Source organism: Solea solea, chromosome 15 (genome assembly GCF_958295425.1).
Source record: "Solea solea chromosome 15, fSolSol10.1, whole genome shotgun sequence".
In the NCBI taxonomy this organism is placed as follows: Eukaryota; Metazoa; Chordata; class Actinopteri; order Pleuronectiformes; family Soleidae; genus Solea; species Solea solea.
Window position 1 is genome coordinate 16,228,955 of NC_081148.1, and position 17,249 is coordinate 16,246,203.

A 17,249-nucleotide genomic window follows, 5' to 3' on the forward strand; every position below is an offset into this window, starting at 1 on the left:
ATGTCGTCCAAAATCAGTCAAAAAAGTCATAGGTTAGTATGTCGTCCAAAATCAGTCAAAAATGTCATAGGTTAGCATGTCGTCCAAAATGTGACAAAGAAGTCATAGTATAGTATGTCGTCCAAAATTAGTCAAAAATGTCATAGGTTAGTATGTCGTCCAAAATCAGTCAAAAATGTCATAGGTTAGTATGTCGTCCAAAATCAGTCAAAAAGTCATAGGTTAGTATGTCGTCCAAAATGTGACAAAGAAGTCATAGGTTAGTATGTCGTCCAAAATCAGTCAAAAATGTCATAGGTTAGTATGTCGTCCAAAATCAGTCAAAAATGTCATAGGTTAGTATGTCGTCCAAAATCAGTCAAAAATGTCATAGGTTAGTATGTCGTCCAAAATCAGGCAAAAATGTCATAGGTGAGTATGTCGTCCAAAATCAGGCAAAAATGTCATAGTATAGCATGTCGTCCAAAATCAGTCAAAAATGTCATAGGTTAGTATGTCGTCCAAAATCAGTCAAAAATGTCATAGGTTAGTATGTCGTCCAAAATCAGTCAAAAAAGTCATAGGTTAGTATGTCGTCCAAAATGTGACACAGAAGTCATAATATAGCATGTCGTCCAAAATCAGTCAAAAATGTCATAGGTTAGTATGTCGTCCAAAATGTGACAAAGAAGTCATAGGTTAGTATGTCGTCCAAAATGTGACACAGAAGTCATAATATAGCATGTCGTCCAAAATCAGTCAAAAATGTCATAGGTTAGTATGTCGTCTAAAATGTGACAAAGAAGTCATAGGTTAGTATGTCGTCCAAAATCAGGCAAAAAAGTCATAGGTTAGTATGTCGTCCAAAATGTGACAAAAATGTCATAGGTTAGTATGTCGTCCAAAATCAGTCAAAAAAGTCATAGGTTAGTATGTCGTCCAAAATGTGACAAAAATGTCATAGGTTAGTATGTCGTCCAAAATCAGTCAAAAATGTCATAGGTTAGTATGTCGTCCAAAATCAGTCAAAAAAGTCATAGGTTAGTATGTCGTCCAAAATCAGGCAAAAATGTCATAGGTTAGTATGTCGTCCAAAATCAGTCAAAAAAGTCATAGGTTAGTATGTCGTACAAAATCAGTCAAAAAAGTCATAGGTTAGTATGTCGTCCAAAATGTGACAAAGAAGTCATAGGTTAGTATGTCGTCCAAAATCAGTCAAAAATGTCAGAGGTTAGTATGTCGTCCAAAATGTGACAAAGAAGTCATAGGTTAGTATGTCGTCCAAAATCAGTCAAAAAATGTCATAGGTTAGTATGTCGTCCAAAATCAGTCAAAAAAGTCATAGGTTAGTATGTCGTACAAAATCAGTCAAAAAAGTCATAGGTTAGTATGTCGTCCAAAATCAGTCAAAAAAGTCATAGTATAGCATGTCGTCCAAAATCAGTCAAAAATGTCATAGGTTAGTATGTCGTCCAAAATCAGTCAAAAAAGTCATAGGTTAGTATGTCGTCCAAAATCAGGCAAAATGTCATAGGTTAGTATGTCGTCCAAAATCAGTCAAAAAAGTCATAGTATAGCATGTCGTCCAAAATCAGTCAAAAATGTCATAGGTTAGTATGTCGTCCAAAATGTGACAAAGAAGTCATAGGTTAGTATGTCGTCCAAAATCAGTCAAAAATGTCATAGGTTAGTATGTCGTCCAAAATCAGTCAAAAATGTCATAGGTTAGTATGTCGTCCAAAATCAGTCAAAAAAGTCATAGTATAGCATGTCGTCCAAAATCAGTCAAAAATGTCATAGGTTAGTATGTCGTCCAAAATCAGTCAAAAATGTCATAGCTTAGTATGTCGTCCAAAATCAGTCAAAAATGTCATAGGTTAGTATGTCGTCCAAAATCAGTCAAAAATGTCATAGCTTAGTATGTCGTCCAAAATCAGTCAAAAAAGTCATAGGTTAGTATGTCGTACAAAATCAGTCAAAAATGTCATAGGTTAGTATGTCGTCCAAAATCAGGCAAAAATGTCATAGGTTAGTATGTCGTCCAAAATCAGTCAAAAAAGTCATAGGTTAGTATGTCGTCCAAAATCAGTCAAAAAAGTCATAGTATAGCATGTCGTCCAAAATCAGTCAAAAATGTCATAGGTTAGTATGTCGTCCAAAATCAGTCAAAAATGTCATAGGTTAGTATGTCGTCCAAAATGTGACAAAGAAGTCATAGGTTAGTATGTCGTCCAAAATCAGTCAAAAAAGTCATAGGTTAGTATGTCGTCCAAAATCAGGCAAAAAAGTCATAGGTTAGTATGTCGTCCAAAATCAGGCAAAAATGTCATAGGTTAGTATGTCGTCCAAAATGTGACAAAAAAGTCATAGTATAGCATGTCGTCCAAAATCAGTCAAAAATGTCATAGGTTAGTATGTCGTCCAAAATCAGTCAAAAATGTCATAGGTTAGTATGTCGTCCAAAATGTGACAAAGAAGTCATAGGTTAGTATGTCGTCCAAAATCAGTCAAAAATGTCATAGGTTAGTATGTTGTCCAAAAACAGTCAAAAATGTCATGGGTTAGTATGTCGTCCAAAATCAGGCAAAAAAGTCATAGGTTAGTATGTCGTCCAAAATCAGTCAAAAATGTCATAGGTTAGTATGTCGTCCAAAATCAGTCAAAAATGTCATAGGTTAGTATGTCGTCCAAAATCAGTCAAAAAAGTCATAGGTTAGTATGTCGTCCAAAATGTGACAAAAATGTCATAGGTTAGTATGTCGTCCAAAATCAGTCAAAAATGTCATAGGTTAGTATGTCGTCCAAAATCAGTCAAAAATGTCATGGGTTAGTATGTCGTCCAAAATCAGGCAAAAAAGTCATAGGTTAGTATGTCGTCCAAAATCAGTCAAAAATGTCATAGGTTAGTATGTCGTCCAAAATCAGTCAAAAATGTCATAGGTTAGTATGTCGTCCAAAATCAGTCAAAAAAGTCATAGGTTAGTATGTCGTCCAAAATGTGACAAAAATGTCATAGGTTAGTATGTCGTCCAAAATCAGTCAAAAATGTCATAGGTTAGTATGTCGTCCAAAATCAGTCAAAAAAGTCATAGGTTAGTATGTCGTCCAAAATCAGTCAAAAATGTCATAGGTTAGCATGTCGTCCAAAATGTGACAAAGAAGTCATAGTATAGTATGTCGTACAAAATCAGTCAAAAATGTCATAGGTTAGTATGTCGTCCAAAATCAGTCAAAAATGTCATAGGTTAGTATGTCGTCCAAAATCAGTCAAAAAGTCATAGGTTAGTATGTCGTCCAAAATGTGACAAAGAAGTCATAGGTTAGTATGTCGTCCAAAATCAGTCAAAAATGTCATAGGTTAGTATGTCGTCCAAAATCAGTCAAAAATGTCATAGGTTAGTATGTCGTCCAAAATCAGTCAAAAATGTCATAGGTTAGTATGTCGTCCAAAATCAGGCAAAAAAGTCATAGGTTAGTATGTCGTCCAAAATGTGACAAAAATGTCATAGGTTAGTATGTCGTCCAAAATCAGTCAAAAAAGTCATAGGTTAGTATGTCGTCCAAAATGTGACAAAAATGTCATAGGTTAGTATGTCGTCCAAAATCAGTCAAAAATGTCATAGGTTAGTATGTCGTCCAAAATCAGTCAAAAAAGTCATAGGTTAGTATGTCGTCCAAAATCAGTCAAAAATGTCATAGGTTAGCATGTCGTCCAAAATGTGACAAAGAAGTCATAGTATAGTATGTCGTCCAAAATTAGTCAAAAATGTCATAGGTTAGTATGTCGTCCAAAATCAGTCAAAAATGTCATAGGTTAGTATGTCGTCCAAAATCAGTCAAAAAGTCATAGGTTAGTATGTCGTCCAAAATGTGACAAAGAAGTCATAGGTTAGTATGTCGTCCAAAATCAGTCAAAAATGTCATAGGTTAGTATGTCGTCCAAAATCAGTCAAAAATGTCATAGGTTAGTATGTCGTCCAAAATCAGTCAAAAATGTCATAGGTTAGTATGTCGTCCAAAATCAGGCAAAAATGTCATAGGTGAGTATGTCGTCCAAAATCAGGCAAAAATGTCATAGTATAGCATGTCGTCCAAAATCAGTCAAAAATGTCATAGGTTAGTATGTCGTCCAAAATCAGTCAAAAATGTCATAGGTTAGTATGTCGTCCAAAATCAGTCAAAAAAGTCATAGGTTAGTATGTCGTCCAAAATGTGACACAGAAGTCATAATATAGCATGTCGTCCAAAATCAGTCAAAAATGTCATAGGTTAGTATGTCGTCCAAAATGTGACAAAGAAGTCATAGGTTAGTATGTCGTCCAAAATGTGACACAGAAGTCATAATATAGCATGTCGTCCAAAATCAGTCAAAAATGTCATAGGTTAGTATGTCGTCTAAAATGTGACAAAGAAGTCATAGGTTAGTATGTCGTCCAAAATCAGGCAAAAAAGTCATAGGTTAGTATGTCGTCCAAAATGTGACAAAAATGTCATAGGTTAGTATGTCGTCCAAAATCAGTCAAAAAAGTCATAGGTTAGTATGTCGTCCAAAATGTGACAAAAATGTCATAGGTTAGTATGTCGTCCAAAATCAGTCAAAAATGTCATAGGTTAGTATGTCGTCCAAAATCAGTCAAAAAAGTCATAGGTTAGTATGTCGTCCAAAATCAGGCAAAAATGTCATAGGTTAGTATGTCGTCCAAAATCAGTCAAAAAAGTCATAGGTTAGTATGTCGTACAAAATCAGTCAAAAAAGTCATAGGTTAGTATGTCGTCCAAAATGTGACAAAGAAGTCATAGGTTAGTATGTCGTCCAAAATCAGTCAAAAATGTCATAGGTTAGTATGTCGTCCAAAATGTGACAAAGAAGTCATAGGTTAGTATGTCGTCCAAAATCAGTCAAAAATGTCATAGGTTAGTATGTCGTCCAAAATCAGTCAAAAAAGTCATAGGTTAGTATGTCGTACAAAATCAGTCAAAAAAGTCATAGGTTAGTATGTCGTCCAAAATCAGTCAAAAAAGTCATAGTATAGCATGTCGTCCAAAATCAGTCAAAAATGTCATAGGTTAGTATGTCGTCCAAAATCAGTCAAAAAAGTCATAGGTTAGTATGTCGTCCAAAATCAGGCAAAATGTCATAGGTTAGTATGTCGTCCAAAATCAGTCAAAAAAGTCATAGTATAGCATGTCGTCCAAAATCAGTCAAAAATGTCATAGGTTAGTATGTCGTCCAAAATGTGACAAAGAAGTCATAGGTTAGTATGTCGTCCAAAATCAGTCAAAAATGTCATAGGTTAGTATGTCGTCCAAAATCAGTCAAAAATGTCATAGGTTAGTATGTCGTCCAAAATCAGTCAAAAAAGTCATAGTATAGCATGTCGTCCAAAATCAGTCAAAAATGTCATAGGTTAGTATGTCGTCCAAAATGTGACAAAGAAGTCATAGGTTAGTATGTCGTCCAAAATCAGTCAAAAATGTCATAGGTTAGTATGTCGTCCAAAATCAGTCAAAAATGTCATAGCTTAGTATGTCGTCCAAAATCAGTCAAAAAGTCATAGGTTAGTATGTCGTCCAAAATGTGACAAAGAAGTCATAGGTTAGTATGTCGTCCAAAATCAGTCAAAAATGTCATAGGTTAGTATGTCGTCCAAAATCAGTCAAAAATGTCATAGGTTAGTATGTCGTCCAAAATCAGTCAAAAATGTCATAGGTTAGTATGTCGTCCAAAATCAGGCAAAAATGTCATAGGTGAGTATGTCGTCCAAAATCAGGCAAAAATGTCATAGTATAGCATGTCGTCCAAAATCAGTCAAAAATGTCATAGGTTAGTATGTCGTCCAAAATCAGTCAAAAATGTCATAGGTTAGTATGTCGTCCAAAATCAGTCAAAAAAGTCATAGGTTAGTATGTCGTCCAAAATGTGACACAGAAGTCATAATATAGCATGTCGTCCAAAATCAGTCAAAAATGTCATAGGTTAGTATGTCGTCCAAAATGTGACAAAGAAGTCATAGGTTAGTATGTCGTCCAAAATGTGACACAGAAGTCATAATATAGCATGTCGTCCAAAATCAGTCAAAAATGTCATAGGTTAGTATGTCGTCTAAAATGTGACAAAGAAGTCATAGGTTAGTATGTCGTCCAAAATCAGGCAAAAAAGTCATAGGTTAGTATGTCGTCCAAAATGTGACAAAAATGTCATAGGTTAGTATGTCGTCCAAAATCAGTCAAAAAAGTCATAGGTTAGTATGTCGTCCAAAATGTGACAAAAATGTCATAGGTTAGTATGTCGTCCAAAATCAGTCAAAAATGTCATAGGTTAGTATGTCGTCCAAAATCAGTCAAAAAAGTCATAGGTTAGTATGTCGTCCAAAATCAGGCAAAAATGTCATAGGTTAGTATGTCGTCCAAAATCAGTCAAAAAAGTCATAGGTTAGTATGTCGTACAAAATCAGTCAAAAAAGTCATAGGTTAGTATGTCGTCCAAAATGTGACAAAGAAGTCATAGGTTAGTATGTCGTCCAAAATCAGTCAAAAATGTCATAGGTTAGTATGTCGTCCAAAATGTGACAAAGAAGTCATAGGTTAGTATGTCGTCCAAAATCAGTCAAAAATGTCATAGGTTAGTATGTCGTCCAAAATCAGTCAAAAAAGTCATAGGTTAGTATGTCGTACAAAATCAGTCAAAAAAGTCATAGGTTAGTATGTCGTCCAAAATCAGTCAAAAAAGTCATAGTATAGCATGTCGTCCAAAATCAGTCAAAAATGTCATAGGTTAGTATGTCGTCCAAAATCAGTCAAAAAAGTCATAGGTTAGTATGTCGTCCAAAATCAGGCAAAATGTCATAGGTTAGTATGTCGTCCAAAATCAGTCAAAAAAGTCATAGTATAGCATGTCGTCCAAAATCAGTCAAAAATGTCATAGGTTAGTATGTCGTCCAAAATGTGACAAAGAAGTCATAGGTTAGTATGTCGTCCAAAATCAGTCAAAAATGTCATAGGTTAGTATGTCGTCCAAAATCAGTCAAAAATGTCATAGGTTAGTATGTCGTCCAAAATCAGTCAAAAAAGTCATAGTATAGCATGTCGTCCAAAATCAGTCAAAAATGTCATAGGTTAGTATGTCGTCCAAAATGTGACAAAGAAGTCATAGGTTAGTATGTCGTCCAAAATCAGTCAAAAATGTCATAGGTTAGTATGTCGTCCAAAATCAGTCAAAAATGTCATAGCTTAGTATGTCGTCCAAAATCAGTCAAAAATGTCATAGCTTAGTATGTCGTCCAAAATCAGTCAAAAAAGTCATAGGTTAGTATGTCGTACAAAATCAGTCAAAAATGTCATAGGTTAGTATGTCGTCCAAAATCAGGCAAAAATGTCATAGGTTAGTATGTCGTCCAAAATCAGTCAAAAAAGTCATAGGTTAGTATGTCGTCCAAAATCAGTCAAAAAAGTCATAGTATAGCATGTCGTCCAAAATCAGTCAAAAATGTCATAGGTTAGTATGTCGTCCAAAATCAGTCAAAAATGTCATAGGTTAGTATGTCGTCCAAAATGTGACAAAGAAGTCATAGGTTAGTATGTCGTCCAAAATCAGTCAAAAAAGTCATAGGTTAGTATGTCGTCCAAAATCAGGCAAAAAAGTCATAGGTTAGTATGTCGTCCAAAATCAGGCAAAAATGTCATAGGTTAGTATGTCGTCCAAAATGTGACAAAAAAGTCATAGTATAGCATGTCGTCCAAAATCAGTCAAAAATGTCATAGGTTAGTATGTCGTCCAAAATCAGTCAAAAATGTCATAGGTTAGTATGTCGTCCAAAATCAGTCAAAAATGTCATAGCTAAGTATGTCGTCCAAAATCAGTCAAAAAAGTCATAGGTTAGTATGTCGTACAAAATCAGTCAAAAATGTCATAGGTTAGTATGTCGTACAAAATCAGGCAAAAATGTCATAGGTTAGTATGTCGTCCAAAATCAGTCAAAAAAGTCATAGGTTAGTATGTCGTCCAAAATCAGTCAAAAAAGTCATAGTATAGCATGTCGTCCAAAATCAGTCAAAAATGTCATAGGTTAGTATGTCGTCCAAAATCAGTCAAAAATGTCATAGGTTAGTATGTCGTCCAAAATCAGTCAAAAAAGTCATAGGTTAGTATGTCGTCCAAAATCAGTCAAAAAAGTCATAGGTTAGTATGTCGTCCAAAATCAGTCAAAAATGTCATAGGTTAGTATGTCTTCCAATATCTGTCAAAAAAGTCATAGGTTAGTATGAAGTCCAAAATCAGTCAAAAAAGTCATAGGTTAGTATGTCGTCCAAAATCAGTCAAAAATGTCATAGGTTAGTATGTCGTCCAAAATCAGTCAAAAAAGTCATAGGTTAGTATGTCGTACAAAATCAGTCAAAAAAGTCATAGGTTAGTATGTCGTCCAAAATGTGACAAAGAAGTCATAGGTTAGTATGTCGTCCAAAATCAGTCAAAAATGTCATAGGTTAGTATGTCGTCCAAAATCAGTCAAAAAAGTCATAGGTTAGTATGTCGTCCAAAATCAGGCAAAAATGTCATAGGTTAGTATGTCGTCCAAAATCAGTCAAAAAAGTCATAGGTTAGTATGTCGTACAAAATCAGTCAAAAATGTCATAGGTTAGTATGTCGTCCAAAATCAGTCAAAAAAGTCATAGGTTAGTATGTCGTACAAAATCAGTCAAAAAAGTCATAGGTTAGTATGTCGTCCAAAATCAGTCAAAAAAGTCATAGTATAGCATGTCGTCCAAAATCAGTCAAAAATGTCATAGGTTAGTATGTCGTCCAAAATCAGTCAAAAAAGTCATAGGTTAGTATGTCGTCCAAAATCAGGCAAAATGTCATAGGTTAGTATGTCGTCCAAAATCAGTCAAAAAAGTCATAGTATAGCATGTCGTCCAAAATCAGTCAAAAATGTCATAGGTTAGTATGTCGTCCAAAATGTGACAAAGAAGTCATAGGTTAGTATGTCGTCCAAAATCAGTCAAAAATGTCATAGGTTAGTATGTCGTCCAAAATCAGTCAAAAATGTCATAGGTTAGTATGTCGTCCAAAATCAGTCAAAAAAGTCATAGTATAGCATGTCGTCCAAAATCAGTCAAAAATGTCATAGGTTAGTATGTCGTCCAAAATGTGACAAAGAAGTCATAGGTTAGTATGTCGTCCAAAATCAGTCAAAAATGTCATAGGTTAGTATGTCGTCCAAAATCAGTCAAAAATGTCATAGCTTAGTATGTCGTCCAAAATCAGTCAAAAATGTCATAGCTTAGTATGTCGTCCAAAATCAGTCAAAAAAGTCATAGGTTAGTATGTCGTACAAAATCAGTCAAAAATGTCATAGGTTAGTATGTCGTCCAAAATCAGGCAAAAATGTCATAGGTTAGTATGTCGTCCAAAATCAGTCAAAAAAGTCATAGGTTAGTATGTCGTCCAAAATCAGTCAAAAAAGTCATAGTATAGCATGTCGTCCAAAATCAGTCAAAAATGTCATAGGTTAGTATGTCGTCCAAAATCAGTCAAAAATGTCATAGGTTAGTATGTCGTCCAAAATGTGACAAAGAAGTCATAGGTTAGTATGTCGTCCAAAATCAGTCAAAAAAGTCATAGGTTAGTATGTCGTCCAAAATCAGGCAAAAAAGTCATAGGTTAGTATGTCGTCCAAAATCAGGCAAAAATGTCATAGGTTAGTATGTCGTCCAAAATGTGACAAAAAAGTCATAGTATAGCATGTCGTCCAAAATCAGTCAAAAATGTCATAGGTTAGTATGTCGTCCAAAATCAGTCAAAAATGTCATAGGTTAGTATGTCGTCCAAAATCAGTCAAAAATGTCATAGCTAAGTATGTCGTCCAAAATCAGTCAAAAAAGTCATAGGTTAGTATGTCGTACAAAATCAGTCAAAAATGTCATAGGTTAGTATGTCGTACAAAATCAGGCAAAAATGTCATAGGTTAGTATGTCGTCCAAAATCAGTCAAAAAAGTCATAGGTTAGTATGTCGTACAAAATCAGTCAAAAAAGTCATAGGTTAGTATGTCGTCCAAAATCAGTCAAAAAAGTCATAGTATAGCATGTCGTCCAAAATCAGTCAAAAATGTCATAGGTTAGTATGTCGTCCAAAATCAGTCAAAAAAGTCATAGGTTAGTATGTCGTCCAAAATCAGGCAAAATGTCATAGGTTAGTATGTCGTCCAAAATCAGTCAAAAAAGTCATAGTATAGCATGTCGTCCAAAATCAGTCAAAAATGTCATAGGTTAGTATGTCGTCCAAAATGTGACAAAGAAGTCATAGGTTAGTATGTCGTCCAAAATCAGTCAAAAATGTCATAGGTTAGTATGTCGTCCAAAATCAGTCAAAAATGTCATAGGTTAGTATGTCGTCCAAAATCAGTCAAAAAAGTCATAGTATAGCATGTCGTCCAAAATCAGTCAAAAATGTCATAGGTTAGTATGTCGTCCAAAATCAGTCAAAAATGTCATAGCTTAGTATGTCGTCCAAAATCAGTCAAAAATGTCATAGGTTAGTATGTCGTCCAAAATCAGTCAAAAAAGTCATAGGTTAGTATGTCGTCCAAAATCAGTCAAAAATGTCATAGGTTAGTATGTCGTCCAAAATCAGTCAAAAAATGTCATATGTTAGTATGTCGTCCAAAATCAGTCAAAAAAGTCATAGGTTAGTATGTGGTCCAAAATCAGGCAAAAAAGTCATAGGTTAGTATGTCGTCCAAAATGTGACAAAAATGTCATAGGTTAGTATGTCGTCCAAAATCAGTCAAAAATGTCATAGGTTAGTATGTCGTCCGAAATCAGGCAAAAATGTCATAGGTTAGTATGTCGTCCAAAATGTGACAAAAATGTCATAGGTTAGTATGTCGTCCAAAATCAGTCAAAAATGTCATAGGTTAGTATGTCGTCCAAAATCAGTCAAAAAAGTCATAGGTTAGTATGTCGTCCAAAATGTGACAAAGAAGTCATAGGTTAGTATGTCGTCCAAAATCAGTCAAAAAAGTCATAGGTTAGTATGTCGTACAAAATCAGTCAAAAATGTCATAGGTTAGTATGTCGTCCAAAATCAGTCAAAAAAGTCATAGGTTAGTATGTCGTCCAAAATCAGTCAAAAATGTCATAGGTTAGCATGTCGTCCAAAATGTGACAAAGAAGTCATAGTATAGTATGTCGTCCAAAATCAGTCAAAAATGTCATAGGTTAGTATGTCGTCCAAAATCAGTCAAAAATGTCATAGGTTAGTATGTCGTCCAAAATCAGTCAAAAAGTCATAGGTTAGTATGTCGTCCAAAATGTGACAAAGAAGTCATAGGTTAGTATGTCGTCCAAAATCAGTCAAAAATGTCATAGGTTAGTATGTCGTCCAAAATCAGTCAAAAATGTCATAGGTTAGTATGTCGTCCAAAATCAGTCAAAAATGTCATAGGTTAGTATGTCGTCCAAAATCAGGCAAAAAAGTCATAGGTTAGTATGTCGTCCAAAATGTGACAAAAATGTCATAGGTTAGTATGTCGTCCAAAATCAGTCAAAAATGTCATAGGTTAGTATGTCGTCCAAAATCAGTCAAAAATGTCATAGGTTAGTATGTCGTCCAAAATCAGGCAAAAATGTCATAGGTGAGTATGTCGTCCAAAATCAGGCAAAAATGTCATAGTATAGCATGTCGTCCAAAATCAGTCAAAAATGTCATAGGTTAGTATGTCGTCCAAAATCAGTCAAAAATGTCATAGGTTAGTATGTCGTCCAAAATCAGTCAAAAAAGTCATAGGTTAGTATGTCGTCCAAAATGTGACACAGAAGTCATAATATAGCATGTCGTCCAAAATCAGTCAAAAATGTCATAGGTTAGTATGTCGTCCAAAATGTGACAAAGAAGTCATAGGTTAGTATGTCGTCCAAAATGTGACACAGAAGTCATAATATAGCATGTCGTCCAAAATCAGTCAAAAAAGTCATAGTATAGCATGTCGTCCAAAATCAGTCAAAAATGTCATAGGTTAGTATGTCGTCCAAAATCAGTCAAAAAAGTCATAGGTTAGTATGTCGTCCAAAATCAGGCAAAATGTCATAGTATAGCATGTCGTCCAAAATCAGTCAAAAATGTCATAGGTTAGTATGTCGTCCAAAATGTGACAAAGAAGTCATAGGTTAGTATGTCGTCCAAAATCAGTCAAAAATGTCATAGGTTAGTATGTCGTCCAAAATCAGTCAAAAATGTCATAGGTTAGTATGTCGTCCAAAATCAGTCAAAAAAGTCATAGTATAGCATGTCGTCCAAAATCAGTCAAAAATGTCATAGGTTAGTATGTCGTCCAAAATGTGACAAAGAAGTCATAGGTTAGTATGTCGTCCAAAATCAGTCAAAAATGTCATAGGTTAGTATGTCGTCCAAAATCAGTAAAAAATGTCATAGCTTAGTATGTCGTCCAAAATCAGTCAAAAAAGTCATACGTTAGTATGTCGTACAAAATCAGTCAAAAATGTCATAGGTTAGTATGTCGTCCAAAATCAGGCAAAAATGTCATAGGTTAGTATGTCGTCCAAAATCAGTCAAAAAAGTCATAGGTTAGTATGTCGTCCAAAATCAGTCAAAAAAGTCATAGTATAGCATGTCGTCCAAAATCAGTCAAAAATGTCATAGGTTAGTATGTCGTCCAAAATCAGTCAAAAATGTCATAGGTTAGTATGTCGTCCAAAATGTGACAAAGAAGTCATAGGTTAGTATGTCGTCCAAAATCAGTCAAAAAAGTCATAGGTTAGTATGTCGTCCAAAATCAGGCAAAAAAGTCATAGGTTAGTATGTCGTCCAAAATCAGGCAAAAATGTCATAGGTTAGTATGTCGTCCAAAATGTGACAAAAAAGTCATAGTATAGCATGTCGTCCAAAATCAGTCAAAAATGTCATAGGTTAGTATGTCGTCCAAAATCAGTCAAAAATGTCATAGGTTAGTATGTCGTCCAAAATCAGTCAAAAATGTCATAGCTAAGTATGTCGTCCAAAATCAGTCAAAAAAGTCATAGGTTAGTATGTCGTACAAAATCAGTCAAAAATGTCATAGGTTAGTATGTCGTACAAAATCAGGCAAAAATGTCATAGGTTAGTATGTCGTCCAAAATCAGTCAAAAAAGTCATAGGTTAGTATGTCGTCCAAAATCAGTCAAAAAAGTCATAGTATAGCATGTCGTCCAAAATCAGTCAAAAATGTCATAGGTTAGTATGTCGTCCAAAATCAGTCAAAAATGTCATAGGTTAGTATGTCGTCCAAAATCAGTCAAAAAAGTCATAGGTTAGTATGTCGTCCAAAATCAGTCAAAAAAGTCATAGGTTAGTATGTCGTCCAAAATCAGTCAAAAATGTCATAGGTTAGTATGTCTTCCAATATCTGTCAAAAAAGTCATAGGTTAGTATGAAGTCCAAAATCAGTCAAAAAAGTCATAGGTTAGTATGTCGTCCAAAATCAGTCAAAAATGTCATAGGTTAGTATGTCGTCCAAAATCAGTCAAAAAAGTCATAGGTTAGTATGTCGTACAAAATCAGTCAAAAAAGTCATAGGTTAGTATGTCGTCCAAAATGTGACAAAGAAGTCATAGGTTAGTATGTCGTCCAAAATCAGTCAAAAATGTCATAGGTTAGTATGTCGTCCAAAATCAGTCAAAAAAGTCATAGGTTAGTATGTCGTCCAAAATCAGGCAAAAATGTCATAGGTTAGTATGTCGTCCAAAATCAGTCAAAAAAGTCATAGGTTAGTATGTTGTACAAAATCAGTCAAAAATGTCATAGGTTAGTATGTCGTCCAAAATCAGTCAAAAAAGTCATAGGTTAGTATGTCGTACAAAATCAGTCAAAAAAGTCATAGGTTAGTATGTCGTCCAAAATCAGTCAAAAAAGTCATAGTATAGCATGTCGTCCAAAATCAGTCAAAAATGTCATAGGTTAGTATGTCGTCCAAAATCAGTCAAAAAAGTCATAGGTTAGTATGTCGTCCAAAATCAGGCAAAATGTCATAGGTTAGTATGTCGTCCAAAATCAGTCAAAAAAGTCATAGTATAGCATGTCGTCCAAAATCAGTCAAAAATGTCATAGGTTAGTATGTCGTCCAAAATGTGACAAAGAAGTCATAGGTTAGTATGTCGTCCAAAATCAGTCAAAAATGTCATAGGTTAGTATGTCGTCCAAAATCAGTCAAAAATGTCATAGGTTAGTATGTCGTCCAAAATCAGTCAAAAAAGTCATAGTATAGCATGTCGTCCAAAATCAGTCAAAAATGTCATAGGTTAGTATGTCGTCCAAAATCAGTCAAAAATGTCATAGCTTAGTATGTCGTCCAAAATCAGTCAAAAATGTCATAGGTTAGTATGTCGTCCAAAATCAGTCAAAAATGTCATAGCTTAGTATGTCGTCCAAAATCAGTCAAAAAAGTCATAGGTTAGTATGTCGTCCAAAATCAGTCAAAAATGTCATAGGTTAGTATGTCGTCCAAAATCAGTCAAAAAATGTCATATGTTAGTATGTCGTCCAAAATCAGTCAAAAAAGTCATAGGTTAGTATGTGGTCCAAAATCAGGCAAAAAAGTCATAGGTTAGTATGTCGTCCAAAATGTGACAAAAATGTCATAGGTTAGTATGTCGTCCAAAATCAGTCAAAAATGTCATAGGTTAGTATGTCGTCCGAAATCAGGCAAAAATGTCATAGGTTAGTATGTCGTCCAAAATGTGACAAAAATGTCATAGGTTAGTATGTCGTCCAAAATCAGTCAAAAATGTCATAGGTTAGTATGTCGTCCAAAATCAGTCAAAAAAGTCATAGGTTAGTACGTCGTCCAAAATGTGACAAAGAAGTCATAGGTTAGTATGTCGTCCAAAATCAGTCAAAAATGTCATAGGTTAGTATGTCGTCCAAAATCAGTCAAAAAAGTCATAGGTTAGTATGTCGTCCAAAATCAGTCAAAAATGTCATAGGTTAGCATGTCGTCCAAAATGTGACAAAGAAGTCATAGTATAGTATGTCGTCCAAAATCAGTCAAAAATGTCATAGGTTAGTATGTCGTCCAAAATCAGTCAAAAATGTCATAGGTTAGTATGTCGTCCAAAATCAGTCAAAAAGTCATAGGTTAGTATGTCGTCCAAAATGTGACAAAGAAGTCATAGGTTAGTATGTCGTCCAAAATCAGTCAAAAATGTCATAGGTTAGTATGTCGTCCAAAATCAGTCAAAAATGTCATAGGTTAGTATGTCGTCCAAAATCAGGCAAAAAAGTCATAGGTTAGTATGTCGTCCAAAATGTGACAAAAATGTCATAGGTTAGTATGTCGTCCAAAATCAGTCAAAAAAGTCATAGGTTAGTATGTCGTCCAAAATGTGACAAAAATGTCATAGGTAAGTATGTCGTCCAAAATCAGTCAAAAATGTCATAGGTTAGTATGTCGTCCAAAATCAGTCAAAAAAGTCATAGGTTAGTATGTCGTCCAAAATCAGTCAAAAATGTCATAGGTTAGCATGTCGTCCAAAATGTGACAAAGAAGTCATAGTATAGTATGTCGTCCAAAATTAGTCAAAAATGTCATAGGTTAGTATGTCGTCCAAAATCAGTCAAAAATGTCATAGGTTAGTATGTCGTCCAAAATCAGTCAAAAAGTCATAGGTTAGTATGTCGTCCAAAATGTGACAAAGAAGTCATAGGTTAGTATGTCGTCCAAAATCAGTCAAAAATGTCATAGGTTAGTATGTCGTCCAAAATCAGTCAAAAATGTCATAGGTTAGTATGTCGTCCAAAATCAGTCAAAAATGTCATAGGTTAGTATGTCGTCCAAAATCAGGCAAAAATGTCATAGGTGAGTATGTCGTCCAAAATCAGGCAAAAATGTCATAGTATAGCATGTCGTCCAAAATCAGTCAAAAATGTCATAGGTTAGTATGTCGTCCAAAATCAGTCAAAAATGTCATAGGTTAGTATGTCGTCCAAAATCAGTCAAAAAAGTCATAGGTTAGTATGTCGTCCAAAATGTGACACAGAAGTCATAATATAGCATGTCGTCCAAAATCAGTCAAAAATGTCATAGGTTAGTATGTCGTCCAAAATGTGACAAAGAAGTCATAGGTTAGTATGTCGTCCAAAATGTGACACAGAAGTCATAATATAGCATGTCGTCCAAAATCAGTCAAAAATGTCATAGGTTAGTATGTCGTCTAAAATGTGACAAAGAAGTCATAGGTTAGTATGTCGTCCAAAATCAGGCAAAAAAGTCATAGGTTAGTATGTCGTCCAAAATGTGACAAAAATGTCATAGGTTAGTATGTCGTCCAAAATCAGTCAAAAAAGTCATAGGTTAGTATGTCGTCCAAAATGTGACAAAAATGTCATAGGTTAGTATGTCGTCCAAAATCAGTCAAAAATGTCATAGGTTAGTATGTCGTCCAAAATCAGTCAAAAAAGTCATAGGTTAGTATGTCGTCCAAAATCAGGCAAAAATGTCATAGGTTAGTATGTCGTCCAAAATCAGTCAAAAAAGTCATAGGTTAGTATGTCGTACAAAATCAGTCAAAAAAGTCATAGGTTAGTATGTCGTCCAAAATGTGACAAAGAAGTCATAGGTTAGTATGTCTTCCAAAATCAGTCAAAAATGTCATAGGTTAGTATGTCGTCCAAAATCAGTCAAAAAAGTCATAGGTTAGTATGTCGTCCAAAATCAGGCAAAAATGTCATAGGTTAGTATGTCGTCCAAAATCAGTCAAAAAAGTCATAGGTTAGTATGTCGTACAAAATCAGTCAAAAATGTCATAGGTTAGTATGTCGTCCAAAATCAGTCAAAAAAGTCATAGGTTAGTATGTCGTACAAAATCAGTCAAAAAAGTCATAGGTTAGTATGTCGTCCAAAATCAGTCAAAAAAGTCATAGTATAGCATGTCGTCCAAAATCAGTCAAAAATGTCATAGGTTAGTATGTCGTCCAAAATCAGTCAAAAAAGTCATAGGTTAGTATGTCGTCCAAAATCAGGCAAAATGTCATAGGTTAGTATGTCGTCCAAAATCAGTCAAAAAAGTCATAGTATAGCATGTCGTCCAAAATCAGTCAAAAATGTCATAGGTTAGTATGTCGTCCAAAATGTGACAAAGAAGTCATAGGTTAGTATGTCGTCCAAAATCAGTCAAAAATGTCATAGGTTAGTATGTCGTCCAAAATCAGTCAAAAATGTCATAGGTTAGTATGTCGTCCAAAATCAGTCAAAAAAGTCATAGTATAGCATGTCGTCC